The 14,840-nt window shown below is 39.9% G+C and overlaps 1 long non-coding RNA gene across 1 annotated transcript in view; it reads left to right on the top strand.

Moving 5' to 3' along the window:
- The first annotated feature begins 8,626 nt into the window (after nt 1-8,626).
- The window catches only part of LOC136843321 (uncharacterized), a 30,505-nt gene continuing 24,291 nt past the window's right edge, over nt 8,627-14,840 (top strand). Inside the window, exons 1-3 of the long non-coding RNA XR_010854525.1 lie at nt 8,627-10,582; nt 10,733-10,816; nt 10,938-11,236. This is a non-coding gene — a long non-coding RNA (uncharacterized lncRNA). The remainder of the gene's footprint in view (nt 10,583-10,732; nt 10,817-10,937; nt 11,237-14,840) is intronic.

The raw sequence follows: 14,840 nt of genomic DNA on the forward strand, positions 1-14,840 counted from the left end.
TGGTTGTCAACATTGACTACACATTGAAGATTATGGCGCCAGTGTGGTAACCATATTGGTTAGTTCGTAAATAACCATTAATGCACCTGGAGACGAAAATAGTGTTGGTTACAGTGAGAGGAATACAAGGGCAGTGGTGGTGTTAGAGACGATGGCTGTTTGGAAAGGAGACCCTCTCAAACTAATTCCATCATATGTCATTTATATGTGTCTTATTATTCCCTTCTCTGTGGGACGTAACCTATAATCACGTAGGTGGGATATTCCTGGAGGAGGTGCCCACTGTGCTTGTGTGTATGTGTGTGATATGAAGAGGTAGATAAAAAAATACTTTGTATGTTCCGAAAACTGCTGAGTAATATTTGTTTCGTCTACAACACTACATGGTGTTTTCGAGTGAGATTTGCTGCTTGTGTCATCGGGGAGATGAATATGTTTGAGGTGACCAGGATCCATACAGAGAGGGGTCAATTAAAAGTGGGACTAGACATGTAAAGAACATCTAAATAAAGAATGGGAAGAAATATGAACTACTGTTATCAAGTGATGGCAAGATTTGGAAAATGCGTTTATGATAATGCACATATAGTAATTTTGAAAGCACAAATAAAAATTCAAATAATTTTATATTACAGTATAGCGAAATTTCAATTTCTTAAGATCAGCATTCTACTGTAATTAAGTATGATAGCAAGCGGTCAATTTACCCTACCAGTTTTATTTTGCATTTGGTGTTTAGATAAAGTTGCTTGGTAATGATGAATGTAAGTCAGTAAACACACTTTATCTGGTCTCGGTCATCATTGTTAACTGTTAATCATCGAATATTTTGTATATCATCAGCTTCTCGTTTTATTTCGTTGTCCCGACATTAATCGCATTACTTAAGTTGTGTTAGAATATCTTTCAGTTTTCTTTTTGCATAACAAATATTTACGAAACAGTACAGTATGTTGAAATAGATGTAATTCTTTTAACATAACCCGTACTTATCATTATATCAACAATAGCAAAGTAAAATATCATCATCATTAAAAGAATAAAAGTTGTTGCTGCATGGAAGATTCAGCTCACATTGTTAAACAGTTAGGGTTCCACTCCCCTACCCCCTTTACACTATATCACTCACATTCATGTAGATTCTCCACATGGCATATATCCTTTCAAGACTGACACACACACACTGTATCTAGGTTGTCCTCAGTGGAAAACGGCCGAGTGAGCCGTTTCCTACTTGGCTACATGTTCATGTTTCTGTCATCTTTAATCTCTTCCCGTTGGGAAGTAGTGTCGTCATGGCACCTCACGTGGTGCACTGTAGGCGTGAAGTAAGGGTGTGTGCAGCGGTCCCTTAGCCCCAAGCTGTTTCCACTCTTTATCTCTAAATTTTATCTCCATTATCCCTTCCTTTTTTCAGTCATGCTGTCCAACACCTACAACTGTTACATCTTAATGCAACTGTAGAGTTTTTACCCAGTTCCACCTTTAGATCCTTCTACTACTTCTTTATTTTCTGGATCTTGCTCCCCAACCACTCCAACTCCCTCTTCACTGTCTTCAGCACTGAATGGCTGGAAGCGCCCCTAAATTTCACATGAGGTCAATCTTGAATCTCAATAACTAACATTTTGCTTTGCCTTAAGTTCTTTTAAATACACACAAATATAATGTATATCAGAATGAATTTAATCACATTTCTCGCCACCAGTACCCCCTCTTCCTCTTGAGAGCCAATTCTCCCCACATTAACCCCTGCTTCAGTAAAATTTCTCTCTCGTTTTCGTTAACAGGTGCCTGACCAGGGCTTCTGGTATCTCAGAGGCGCCGTGGTTGGGGGGGTGACATATGTCACCGGGCGCAGCATTGAGGGACGCCACATTGTAGTTGGGAAGACATCTATTTTGGGGGAAATGGGGTGGTGAAACCAGTAACTTAGAATCTTCAAGTTTTTATGAGTTTTCAGTACATATTTTATATTTAATGAAGATTGACTTCCTTTAATGTTCATTATATATAAATGTAATCATGATGTGTTAACTACTATACTATCAAATTTTATTACGTACTTATAAAATAAGTGGTTCAGTTACTGTGAATCAGTGCAAAGATATTGGATAGTTACCCCCTTTTCTTTGTTTAAGTTTTCTGTTACCAATATCTGTCTAATTATCTGTACGTTCTAATACCTTTATACCGTTTTATTTCCTTGCATATGGTTGATCATAAGCATCCATCACACTAATCTTTTTATTTTCATTATTTTGACGCAATTCTTTAAAGAAAAGTAAGTTAGTGAACTAATTCATCTTTGTTCTTATCAGTTTTCTTTTCAGGCATTATAACTATTCAGTCTTTACCACAAAATCTTTTTTTTTTTTTATTTTAGTATTAACTTCTATGCTGGCAACAAATTGTACATTTTCATGATTTTCGTAGCCCCAGTATTCCCTAATGTTTAACCCCTTTTTTAGTCAAATTTATTTAATTTGCCATTTGTCTTTGGTTATTAAGAGTTACTGGTTACTGTGATGCTGTACTATAATCTACATTTTAGTTATCTTATCAACATTTTGGGATTTATTTATGAGGGCTAATGATTAATTAATTACAGTATACCTATTATATGTAAAATAAACTATTTCAGTTTGCAAATTCGGTTTGTGTTCTATCATTCCAGAATATTATTATGCAAATTAGAATGTTTTGTTTTCAACAATATATATCTAAAATAATGAAGGCAAACATTTACTGCCAAGATTAGCACACTGAAATGAAAATAGTCGCCCCGCCCTTTGGGGGCGCCATAAAAGACTTTGCCCCTGGCAAGAGTAAGATGGAAACCTAGGAACATGCCTGTATTAGGATAGTAGAAAAAACATAGAAGGTACGTACAGGTTTTTGGAAGTAAACATGATAAGAGGCGGAGTCTCAGAATAGGGGAAAGAAGCAAAGTTTCAATGTGTGGGAACAAACGTTTAACGTCCAATTCACAGTACGTCGGGAATAACAGACTCCCAAGGGGAATTTCCCTTAGGTGCATGTTATTCCCGAGTGATAGTGAATTGGATATTAAACGACATTTATAGCTTAATGCTTGTGAATATTTAAATGTCATGGTGTGTGAGAGTATATATGTATTTGTGTGTATGTGTGTGCTAGAGCACATTTTTTTAAGTAAATCGTCAATCTACCACTAGCGGATCCAGAAAAATTTCATGTGGGCCGCCACCAATTTTCATATTAGACATATTAGACAAATATATATAATATATATATATATATATATATATATATATATATATATATATATATATATATATATTGTTACATTCTGAGCCCGGTTGGAAGAATGAAAATGGACTTTTTAATCAACTGCCTTGAAGGCTAACACAAAGCACTCAAAATGTAAGCGATAAATGTAATGAATAAACTGACTTACCTTGATATCACATCTAAGTAAACAGAGAATTGGAGGTCGCCTTGGTAAATTATAACCAGTAAATGCTTTAAACTGAATTTATTTACGAATGAAGCAATCAGGAAATTAATATTTTAGGGCTGCCTGGGTAGCAGGCAAGCACATACAAGGTGCAATGAAAGCTAGATATCGCATAGCAAATCGCTGAATCTGAAAAGGCTACCGCCCTGAAATGGTTCGACGCTCCAATGACTTTAATGCGGACTGGTTAAAAGATTTTTGGTTGTTAACACAACTGGATTCCCAAGGGGGGAACTATCTAGTGCCACGGGACTGCATAATCAGAAGACTCTTGCATGTGGCAGGACGGCAGTTAACGTCTAAGCTATTTTGGTTCACAAGGCAGGGGCAGACTGCCCAAAGAGCCAGATAACAGGATTCTGGAAGAGAATTCCAGGTTAGCATTCAAATCCAATGATTTTCTCGCAAATGAAATTACTTATGCACGATGGAGGTATTGATCAATTAGGTTTAATGAGCACATGGTAACACTGTGGTGGGAATGATCTAATTATAATCACTGAACTAATTGAACTTGAGCTTGGGACAAGTCATGAGGGGCAAATGGGCTTGCTAAGTCTAATTGAACAAGGGCCTTTGTTTAGGAGAATGAAAAGTTGGAAATACTGAAAATGGAGAGAAATTCACAAGGAGAGAATGATACTGGCAGTAGACTGAGTGCTTCCAGACATACCTTATTCCTTCTGTGCATTGAGCTCGTTGCAAAAGACGAATTTCAGCCACAGGAGTCTCACGATCAGTGCAAACTTAAAGAGAAGATGGGCCGCACCAACTTGATGCTTTGATGTTTTGTGGCCAGGTCGCAGGGCATCTCATTCGATTTTTTTGGGTTGGGCACAGGACATCGCCGATCTGAAAGCAGTCAACAGCCAGCCAAAGGTTGTAGGGAGATAGGTCTTATAGCTAAGTCTTTAAGGATCAGCATAGTAGCCCACTTACAGCCCTGACTGGTCTTTTTTGTCCCTAACGGCTATCTAAGCCATAAGTTCACCCCCCCCCCTCGTAATGGTGTCTCCTCCAGCCGCCATTAAATTTGATTTGCCTAGCTAACGGAATGAAGGGACGAATTATATATAAATTTTATGAAGTGGACAACATTCGCCTGTTCTATCAGGAAGTACCGAATCCATTACTGTTATCGTTAAGATTATTTTATTATTATTTTTTCCTCAAAATTTTATTATTTATATAATAGATTTTTTATTTTTTCCCATTTTTACATCTCATTTATGTTATCTAAATCTTCAACATTATTATTATTTTGTCATTATTTTTCTGGGGGGCATGTGCCCCCCACCCCCGGGTCCGCTAGCGATCTGACTACTGCTTCCTAATTTTGCTTTATGATGGTTATGTGTAGCGGGTAGCACTTTTTTACAAGAGGGTCGAGGCTTAATTGCGGAAACAAATCATTGCCGCCAGTGATCTGACACGTAAAAGGTGCATACTAGTAAACAGGCAACTGAGGCACTTTGCAGGTAATTTTTAAGGTACGGGAATTTTTGGGGTAGTTTTAAGGTGTTATGAAGAAAAATGTAAAGTAATCCCGGTATTTTCAAGGTACGAATGTGAAACAGATCTTGAAACTGGAGGTTGATACATGAACTGGAAAGGCTGCAGTAAAATTGCAGTTGGTAATACTGGTTCTATAGTATGATTCATGTGGCTAAAAATCTCGTTTCTGGGGAGGAGTGAAAGCAAATTATACCTGGAAAATTCCAATAATGTCTTTTTGCATTATTATCAGGATACTGTTTTCAATAAGGTTCATTAATCTTAAGAGTATTTGCAAATTATCATTTTGTTACCTTTATATTTTCTCATAGCACGATTTGTTATGATGCCCAAGAATATCTGAAATATTTTCGTGACATTATGATGCCAAAGAATATTCAACATATTTTTGTTTTGCTATATATTAGTTATAAGTTTTTCTCTGTAGTATTGAAGTATATTTATTACAATGTCTTTGATTAATTTAATTTTGATACCACACGAACACACACTCACTCACTCACAGGGTATAGTGTATCTATTGCTCTTTTTTATTTTATCATAGTTTTTTATTTTTTTTTATTTTCGTGATTTAATGTAGTGGATGTGGATTTTAGGTAATTTCAAGGTAATGTCATCTGGCAACTATGAAAGGCCTGGTTGGTGGCCTTGCGAAGTTGTGGGAACGTCCGGAAGTTGCGGCCCTTGCCTTGCCTCCTTAGTGTTATCGGCAGCAGTTCAATTGGCGTGGTCATAATTGCATGTGAGTTGTATTTTGTCCTATTTATTTTTGTTTTTAATTGTTTAACATTGTTTAGTAGTACGGGCTATCCTATGAACAAGGCACCCTACTGACATACGTCAAGCGCAGTCTAAACAAACATTATTTTTACGATAAAAACTGCGAAGCAGGTAGCCTAACGAGGCCTAAACATTAAATCTTCGGCGCATTGTTTTTCAAGAACAAAATTATTAAAATAAAATATCCCTGGCCTGTTTTAACTTTATAAACTAAGGCAAGGGAAATATTCATAAGTAGCATCATTTTTGCAGAATCCGCTAGCCCTATACTACTCTACTATAGTCTTTTGCTTTGGTAAGTTATGTTTATCCTACTTCCATACGCATATGAATTTTCTAGGAACATACTGCATATAGTAAGCAGTAAACTTGAAATCATGTTGGGTAGGCTAACCCAACCTTACTTGAGCACCGTAAATGATTGTGAAAATATGCCAGGGACTCAATGTGGTGATGTACCCCTTCTGACCTAATTTGACAGAGAGCACGTGAAAATATGCCAGGGACTCAATGTGGTGATGTACCCCTTCTGACCTAATTTGACAGAGAGCACCTGTGAAAATATGCCAGGGACTCAATGTGGTGATGTACCCCTTCTGACCTAATTTGACAGAGAGCACCTGTGAAAATATGCCAGGGACTCAATGTGGTGATGTACCCCTTCTGACCTAATTTGACAGAGAGCACCATAAATGGCATAATCAGAGCCTGGAAAAGTGTATGAAGCTACTCAATAGTGGCCTATGTATATCTGAGATTGCCCATAATATCAGCAGCCAGTTTAAGTTTGCAGTCATTCACACAGCTAAAGACTCAAGAATTAACTGAAAATTTCACTATTGATGAAAAGTTAGATAAAATTCATTTAAAGAAACAGTGTTTGAAGTAAATGTTTGTGAGGATGGTTAATCTGTAAAGATGATTAAATATGTAAAATTGTTACTGATTCTTTGTAACATTAACATGTCTCTTGTAGATGTTGCTTTCTAAAAGAGATTTCTCATTACACTGAGAAACTATGGTATTCATGGAGAAAGCAGTAAAAATACAAAATTTTTCCTGTTCAGTTGTGAAATTTTTGGCTAAGAAATCACCCAACTATTGTCATACAAAAGCAAACTTCATTTTTCAAGAGTCGCAGTTTGGTGCATGTGAAGTTAAATACTGAAGACTCTGCAAAGATGGTCTTTGGAAGTTTAGAACAACAGTGTACTTTGGAAGGGTACAAAGTATTTGTAATCATATTGCTAAATTTGCGAGTTATTACTCACTTTCTCTCCACATTCTTTAAAGAAGAAATACCAAAATGAAGATGCAAGGAATAGAAATAGATGGAGAAAGTTGACCTGAGCGGCTGACCCTGCTATACAGTGGGACTAATAAGGTCGAAAGAAGGAGACCAAAATGATAAACATACTTGGTCCTTCATTGTCAATATATTTATCATTTTGTTCTTAGCAGAATATAAAATTTTTATATAAGAGAATTCCTGGCATGAGCCAGAAATGGCCATTGAATCCTTGTAACAAGACTGATAGTTGGTGCCAGGTAGGTAGGTGCCATTTACCTGTCTGTAATTGAGCATTATTTTTTCATTTACTAGCTGGTCAACATGTCTGTTTTCTGTGTGGCCACAGTCCTCACCTGGGTTGTGAAGCTTGACATTGTAATACCTACTGCTGTATTATTGTGTTTGTTGTTCAGTATGTCTAGGGTACTAGAACAACAATCTTAATATTAAAGACATACAAATTCCTACAGAGGAGCTATTCAGGTTTTAGGACCAAAACACTTATTAGTCATGAGGTATATGATTGACTTTTAGCAAGGCTTCCAAGGGAGGTTCAGATGAGTTCACTCCGTGTTGGTTTGTCATCTGTGGAGGATACCTGTGCTTTTGTTCTGCTCATGCTTGCTGTGTTCTCCTATCTTCATTTGCTAACATGTTTGTTCAGTCCACTTGTTCTTGGAGGATTTCAGGACTTATTTAGACCATCTTGATGAAAAGGCTTAGTATTCACATTGGCTTTTCTACCCATCCATCTCATCCCCCTTCATGATTCGAGTCACTACTGGTTGATGTTGGATGGGTGATTGGTTAATAGGGGACTGTTCTTGTTCTTGTAATTGATGGAGATTTTGGATGTGCATACACTATCTTTTTTGTTATGGTTGTTCATGTGTACATATAACCATGAAACAACCACTGATTCTGTTCCATAAATTCTGATGGTTGCTGGAGTTTTCCTCCTTGAGCGTGAGGGCAAAACAAGAATTCAATTAAGAGGAGTCTTTTTGGTTTACTGTAAGCCTGTTCCCTCATGTTCCTGTTTCAGCATGGACTGTGTGGTTGCTTCAGCTGTTCATAAGAGTCTGAATTGTTGCAACAAGTGACTGAATGAGAGGCAGCCAGGTGAGAGTAGGAAACAATTTCCTCCTCCTTCCTTCCTGCTGTCTTTTAGTTCTCCTCTGAAATAGTGTGTATGTACAGTAAATACAGTATATATATATATATATATATATATATATATATATATATATATATATATATATATATATATATATATATATATATATATATATATATATATATATATATATATATATATATATATATATATATATACACACACACACACACACATATGTACATACAGGCAGTCCCTGGCTTACGACGTTCCGAATTTACGAGTTTTTCAGATATAGTCATAAAAAAATCCAGTCCGGTTTACGACACTTGTTCCAAGTTAAGTTTACGACATTTTTCAAATACGTATATTTATAAAAAAATCTGTTTCTGGTTTAACAGTATTCATCAGAAATCCATTTCCGGTTACAACATATAACCCACATTCCAAGGTTATGATGTTTTTTCGACGTTTTTACACCGTGTTTTAAGCAGGAGTAGTTTTCTGAGTGTGGCTGTGCTTTGTATTTAACTGCACTGGTAGTTGACTGGACAACAACCTTCCTGGGTCGAGCACGCAGGTGCGCGTAACAATACCAAACAATCGGTCACTCACGTGTTTGCCTCCGCTGCACCAGGTGGTCTACACAACTTTGTTGCTTTACGTTGCTTCAGTTTTGCGTTACTGTACCTTTACTATGGCTCTAAAACGGCAGAGTACTTCATCTGATGCTAGTGCATCAAAGAAGAGGAAGAGCATCACTATGGAAGTTAAGTATGACGTAATTAAACGTTCGGAGAAGGGAGAGAGTACCACGGAGATAGGTCGTGCCTTGGGCCTTAGTAGGATGACGGTTGTGACCATAGTGAAGGACAAGCAGTGTATTTTGAAGCATGTGCAAGATGCTGGACCATTGAAGGCACGGTCATTAACGTGAAACAATGTAGTGAGAACATTGCGGAGATGGAGAAGTTATTGTCATCTGGCTGGAAGACCAGAACAGCAACGTGTTTCAGTGAGCCTAATTGTGATTCAAGAAAAGGCTAGGGATCTGCATGCGGCAGTAGTGAAGAAGAATGAGGAAGGCAGTGCTAGTGAAGAATTTTCCGCCAGTAGAGGTTGGTTTAACTGCTTCAAGGCTCGTGCAAATTTGCACAACGTAAAGTTACAAGGTGAAGCTGCTAGCCTAGTGCTGATAGCATATCAGCAGAAAGTTTTCCTAGTGGTTTGGCTGAAATAATTAGGGAAGGTGTTACACTGCTGACCAGGTATTTAATGTAGATGAGATAGGGGTTATTTTGGAAAAGAATGCCAAACGTTACGTACCTTTCCAAGGAGGAGAAGGGAGCACCAGGCCATAAAGTTGGTAAGGAGAGACTGACTTTACTCTTTGCGGCCAATGCTAGTGATGATTTAAAGCTTAAGCCCTTACTTGTGTATTTGGAAGAAAATCCCAGGGCTTTTAAGAGCATTTTCAAGAGTCAACTCCCCATCATTTGGAAGTCCAACAAGAAGGCTTGGGTTACCTTGATGGTCCTCGAGGACTGGTGTAATGACCACGTTGTGCCAGCAGCGGAAAGGTATTGTACCTCGAAGGGTCTGCCTAAAGGTCCTGCTTGTTTTAGACAGTGCCCCTGGTCACCCTGCAAATTTGAGTAACATGCGCCCTAAAGTGAAGGTGGTGCATTCCACCAAATACTACATCCCTCATACAGCCGATGGACCAGGGAGTCATTGCTAACTTCAAGGCATACTACCTGAGGAGGACAATATGCTCTGCTTAAGGGTCGTTGAAGGTAACAAAGAGTTGACTCTGAAGCAATTTTGGAAGGCCTACAATATTGCAGTTGCTGTGAAGAATATTGCACATGCATGGGACGAAGTAAAGATGACAACTTTGAATGGGGCATAGAAGAAACTGTGTCTGCAGTTTGTGAACAGTTTTGAGGGGTTTGAGCAGGCAGAGGATGTAGAGACTGTGACAAGGAAAATCGTTGGGCTAAGCAAGAGGCTGAAATTGGACTTGGAAGCTGTGGATGTCACAGAGCTGCTGGCATTCCACGAAGAGGAATTGTCATCGGAGGACCTCATTGAGCTGGAGAAGCAGATGATCAAGGAGGACGAGGCCCTAGACCCAAAGTTCAGAGCATTAACTGCCAAGGGCTTGTCAGAAGGTTTTGCTCATCTGGAGGAAGCTTTGGCATGTTTTGAGGCTAAGGACCCTAACATTGCAAGGGTGAGAAGGTTCGAAGAGGGATCATGGATTGTGTAACTTTCTATAAAGAGATGATGAAGGAGAAGCAGATGAAGAAAAGTGTGCAGTCTAGGCGAGACACTTTCTTCAAGAAGCCTCCAGCACCACCTGCCACTTCTAGGCTAGGTGAGGAATTCTCAACTTTGTTTTGTTTACTGCTGTAATATAAAATATAAACTGTAATAAATTTTTATAAAACTGTTAGTGTACTGCAATTTATATTTACTGTACATACACAGCATAAGCCAGTAATTTTTATAATTTGTATCATTGCAGAAGTGATGCCCAATCCAGATTCACCTGAACCTGAACCTGTACCTGAACCTGTACCCTCCCCAGCAGCATTTCCAGCTCCATTAGGTAAGGAATTCTTAGCTGTTTCATTTTATCATTTTCATGCATTCAGTTGTTTGTACATACTGTACTGTAAAAATTTAATATTTACTGTTGCATAACCTAATTTTTCTCATTATCATTCCAGATCTCTGGTAGTGATGACAGCCTGGACTCCCCTGAAGAATTCCAGGGTTTTGAATTCACAGAACTTGTCTCCTCTCCAACTTATTCAGGAAAGGAATTCTTAACTTTTATTTTAATGTTTTATAAATTGTTATAAATGTTACAGAAAAGTGTACTACACTACACCCACCTGTACAGTACTGCTTTAGTATGTGCTATAATAACTTTACATAATTTTATATTATTATCATTCCAGATCCACATATTATAGCCTCCTCCAGCCCAAAACAGCTGAACCTGTCTCCTCTCCAGCTCCATCAGGTAAGGATTTCATAACGTTTTTTTTTTTTTTCTTTCAAATCACTTTGTAAAATTGTATAGCTTATTGCTTACATACCCCTGTACTGCAGTACTGTACAGTAATTTTTAACATTGCAATACACTCCCTGAACACCTGAATCAGCCCTGGTTACCCACCAGCCCGAACTACATCCTCGTAACTTTTACCCATTAATTGGGTAATTAACTGTCAGCATTACCAATGCTTACAGGAAAATCTTGTCAAAATGAGTTACCTGAAACACTGTTGACAACGCTGCTGCAAGTCCCAGCCAAGCGAGGCTGGGTTCCCCAATTGCATTCTGTTTGCCTTGCTGCATGGATGTTTCCTGCTTCAGGCAAACTTTTGTTTATTAGCCTGACCCTCATATACTGACTTTATTGAAATTGGATAACGACTTGGACCGTATTTTTGCCTTTTTCTCCTGGATTGTTCTTTTGCCTGGCGTCGGATTTTTCTCTCCCGTTTGGAGTTTGGCTCAATTTGGACTCGCCATGGATAGTGCAACTGCCTCAACCTTGGCTACAGCTACTGCGACTGAGACTGCTACTGCTGGAGACGCTGCAACCCACCGATTGTGCATAGCTTGCAAACGTAGGATGAGTACCATCAAACATGACAGACATTCAGTTTGTATAGCATGTAGGAAGGTGCAATGTACCTTAACATTGAGATGTGACGAATGTAGGTCATGGTCTAAAGATCAGATGAAGGATAATGTTAAACATAGAAAATCTCTAGCTTCCAAGAGCAAATGTAGGGAACCAGCTGTAGAAACTCAGAGTCTAGACAAAGAAGCTTTAGAATCGGAGTTATTTAGGAAGCTAGAGGATAAATTATCAGCTAGCATAACAAATTTATTTCCTAGTTTCATGACAAAGTTATTTAAATTCAAAGAGCAAAATATGAGTGCTAGGGAAATAGAAACTAACCATTCTTTTTCAGCTCCCCTGCCTCAAACCTCGAAGTTAGGATCTGCCAGCCCCCCCGGTGCGGAGCAGGCAGTGTTAGCAGCAGTTTTCCCCCTTTCTTCAGATAGTGTAAATTCAGAGGTAAATTTTAAATAGGATTGATGCAGACGAATAGGGATAGTGAGGTAGCAAAGAGTGTAGGAGAGAAGTTGAAGGTGCAGTCTTCTTTGGGGGCAGGTGCAATTAAGGTTCCGGGATCCTTGTTAGATCCAGCAGTGACTCTATTTCTGGCTGCAGTCTCCTTGCAACAAAATGTTGCTAAATCTGTTGAGGAGGATTTAGATTTAGTTGTAAGTTTGTCAGGTTCGGGAAGGTTGGAGGAGTTCCCTTCCTCTTCGAGAGTTCCTTTTCCCTCTAGAGAAAAACTTTCGTTGGTCGGTGATGGTAATTCATTTGATAGGACATTAAATGTAGCAGAATATAATGCTAATTTTTTGGGTCTTTCCAAAGGGTATAGGTCATTGGTCAGATAGTGTTTTAATATAGGGTTTTTGAATATCCATGATTGTGTTATGAAGAATTTTCCAGAATTCACAAATGATATATTACAAGATTATCAAGGGGGACTGGAGTCTGTATATTTCTTTCTCCAAAATCTATGGCCTCTTCTGTAACCTCAGATTTTCCCTATCCTCTATTGCTTCCAAACCTTCTTCCGTGCTCTTTCTCAACCTTCCCTTTCAAGCCACCTTTGGGGAACATTTCGGATGCTTTGTTAGTTCATCCGGCATCTATGCCATTAGCAGGTTTGTCTTTGGTGCCATCTGCGGTGAATCCCGTACCTTCTCAGGCTTCTGATCTAGTTGCTGCGGCAGTTGGCGGCGCGCCTGCCTCAGCGTTAATGTTGCAGTACTGATAGTTTCCGCAGTCGCCCTGGTACCTAAGCTGTCTGGTGTTTTGTTTTCTGTTTCTTTGGGTTCAGTACCTCATAACCTTCCCTTCGAAACCCTTTCGAGTTCAGGGACAGTTGGGATGTTCTCTACCTGCCCAACATCGTCAGCAGGAGCGCTGGTGGTGACTCTGAGTGTGGCATCTTCCTTCTTTCTTCCTTTGATTCCTCCTTTCTCAACTTTTCTGACAGGTTCCTCTGGCCCTTCGGCTAAGGCGGTCTATGTAGGTTCGGGTTTGATTTCGGATCATCAGGAACCCTTTCTCTCTTCTTCTTTAAGTAGGGGACCATCTGCTCCAGATTCCCAGTCTCACGCGACTCTTCTACATCCAGGTTTGCGTGGTGCGGGTGTTGCAGTCTCTCCACTCTCAGGAGTGGCTGGTAGTCTGCACAAGTGAGACCGACCAAGGTGTTGCGTCATCATCTTTGGCGGGTGCAGGGTTTGCGCAACCTATTTCGGTGACTCCTATTATGTTCGGGACTGATTTGTCAGGGGTCCGTCTCGCGCATCCAGGTGTGTCATGGTCCGGATCATCAGGTTCAGCGTTTGCTAGGGGTCAGCCTGTCTCATTTCCGGTTTCAACTCGGTCGAATCAATTCGACAAATACTGTCCCTGTGAAGAGGAGGATTAGATACCAGAGGCTAGTTTTCCTTCGGCCAATGAGTTTGAGTACAGACGGATGTTGGACTTTATCCACTCGCTGTATCCACAGTCCAAGGCTCCAGAGGAGCTGATACAGCATAACCAAGCTATGTTTGAGTCACTTTATGCAACAAAACCGGTGGTAGCACAGTCACCAAAGAATCTAGTTTGGTTTGGCAGGGTCGAGTAGGCATTGAGAGGGGCTGACAATAGGTTGGCATCCTTGATAGGATCAGGTAAGCAGGATTCAGCCTTGCTTCCTATTTGGAAGGGCTTTTATAGGGTCGCGGGTAACCCTTCTGTGGGTGTTAGGGTGCCGCTGAACGAGTCGGTAGAGGGTCTTCTATCTCGGGTTCCATCATGGAACCGTCTAGTATTTATTTCGGCAGGGAAGCCAGTATCTTGGAAGACACCTTCCGCAACCTGTTGGAGGCATTATCACACACTATGTGGATGCTATCTGATCTGATTGGGTTCCTCAAACAGGATGGTTATACTCCGTCAGACCTGACTCTTTTCGACAACCTCATCACATCGGTTTCCATGGGTCTTGCACACCAGGCGAATGTTTCCACAGGATGTACTACATTCTCCGGGAAGAAGAGGAGGGACTTCTGTGTAAACCATTGGCCTCCTCATTTTCCTGACATTCACAAGAGGGCACTGCTGAGGGCTCCATTGGCGCTCAGCAGCAGTTTGTTTAGAGAGGAAGACGTTTCGGTGATGGTCAATTTTGTGTCGTCTACCTCGGCAGTGGAGTCGCAGCAGGCCATGATCCTTCGAAGTGCTCTCGCTCCAAGTCTCCGGGAAGTTCTCCTAAGAAAGTACACTTTTCATCCAAGCTTTCCAGTTCTGCCTTGGATCTGAAACCTTCCAATCGTAAGAAGGATTTTCTGAAATAGGAGACATTCCCTTCTCTTGCACCTGTAGGAGGTTGCCTTGCCCCTTTCTGGGACATCTGGAAGGAGTGGGGCACAGAGAGTAGGGTAGTGGAGGTCTTAAGGAAGGGTTACAGAGTCCCTTTTCACTCTCGTCCTCCGCTATCCAACTCACCAGTGCATCTTCACAGTTACTCCCCTTC

This window comes from Macrobrachium rosenbergii, chromosome 11 (genome assembly GCF_040412425.1).
Source record: "Macrobrachium rosenbergii isolate ZJJX-2024 chromosome 11, ASM4041242v1, whole genome shotgun sequence".
Lineage (NCBI taxonomy): Eukaryota > Metazoa > Arthropoda > Malacostraca > Decapoda > Palaemonidae > Macrobrachium > Macrobrachium rosenbergii.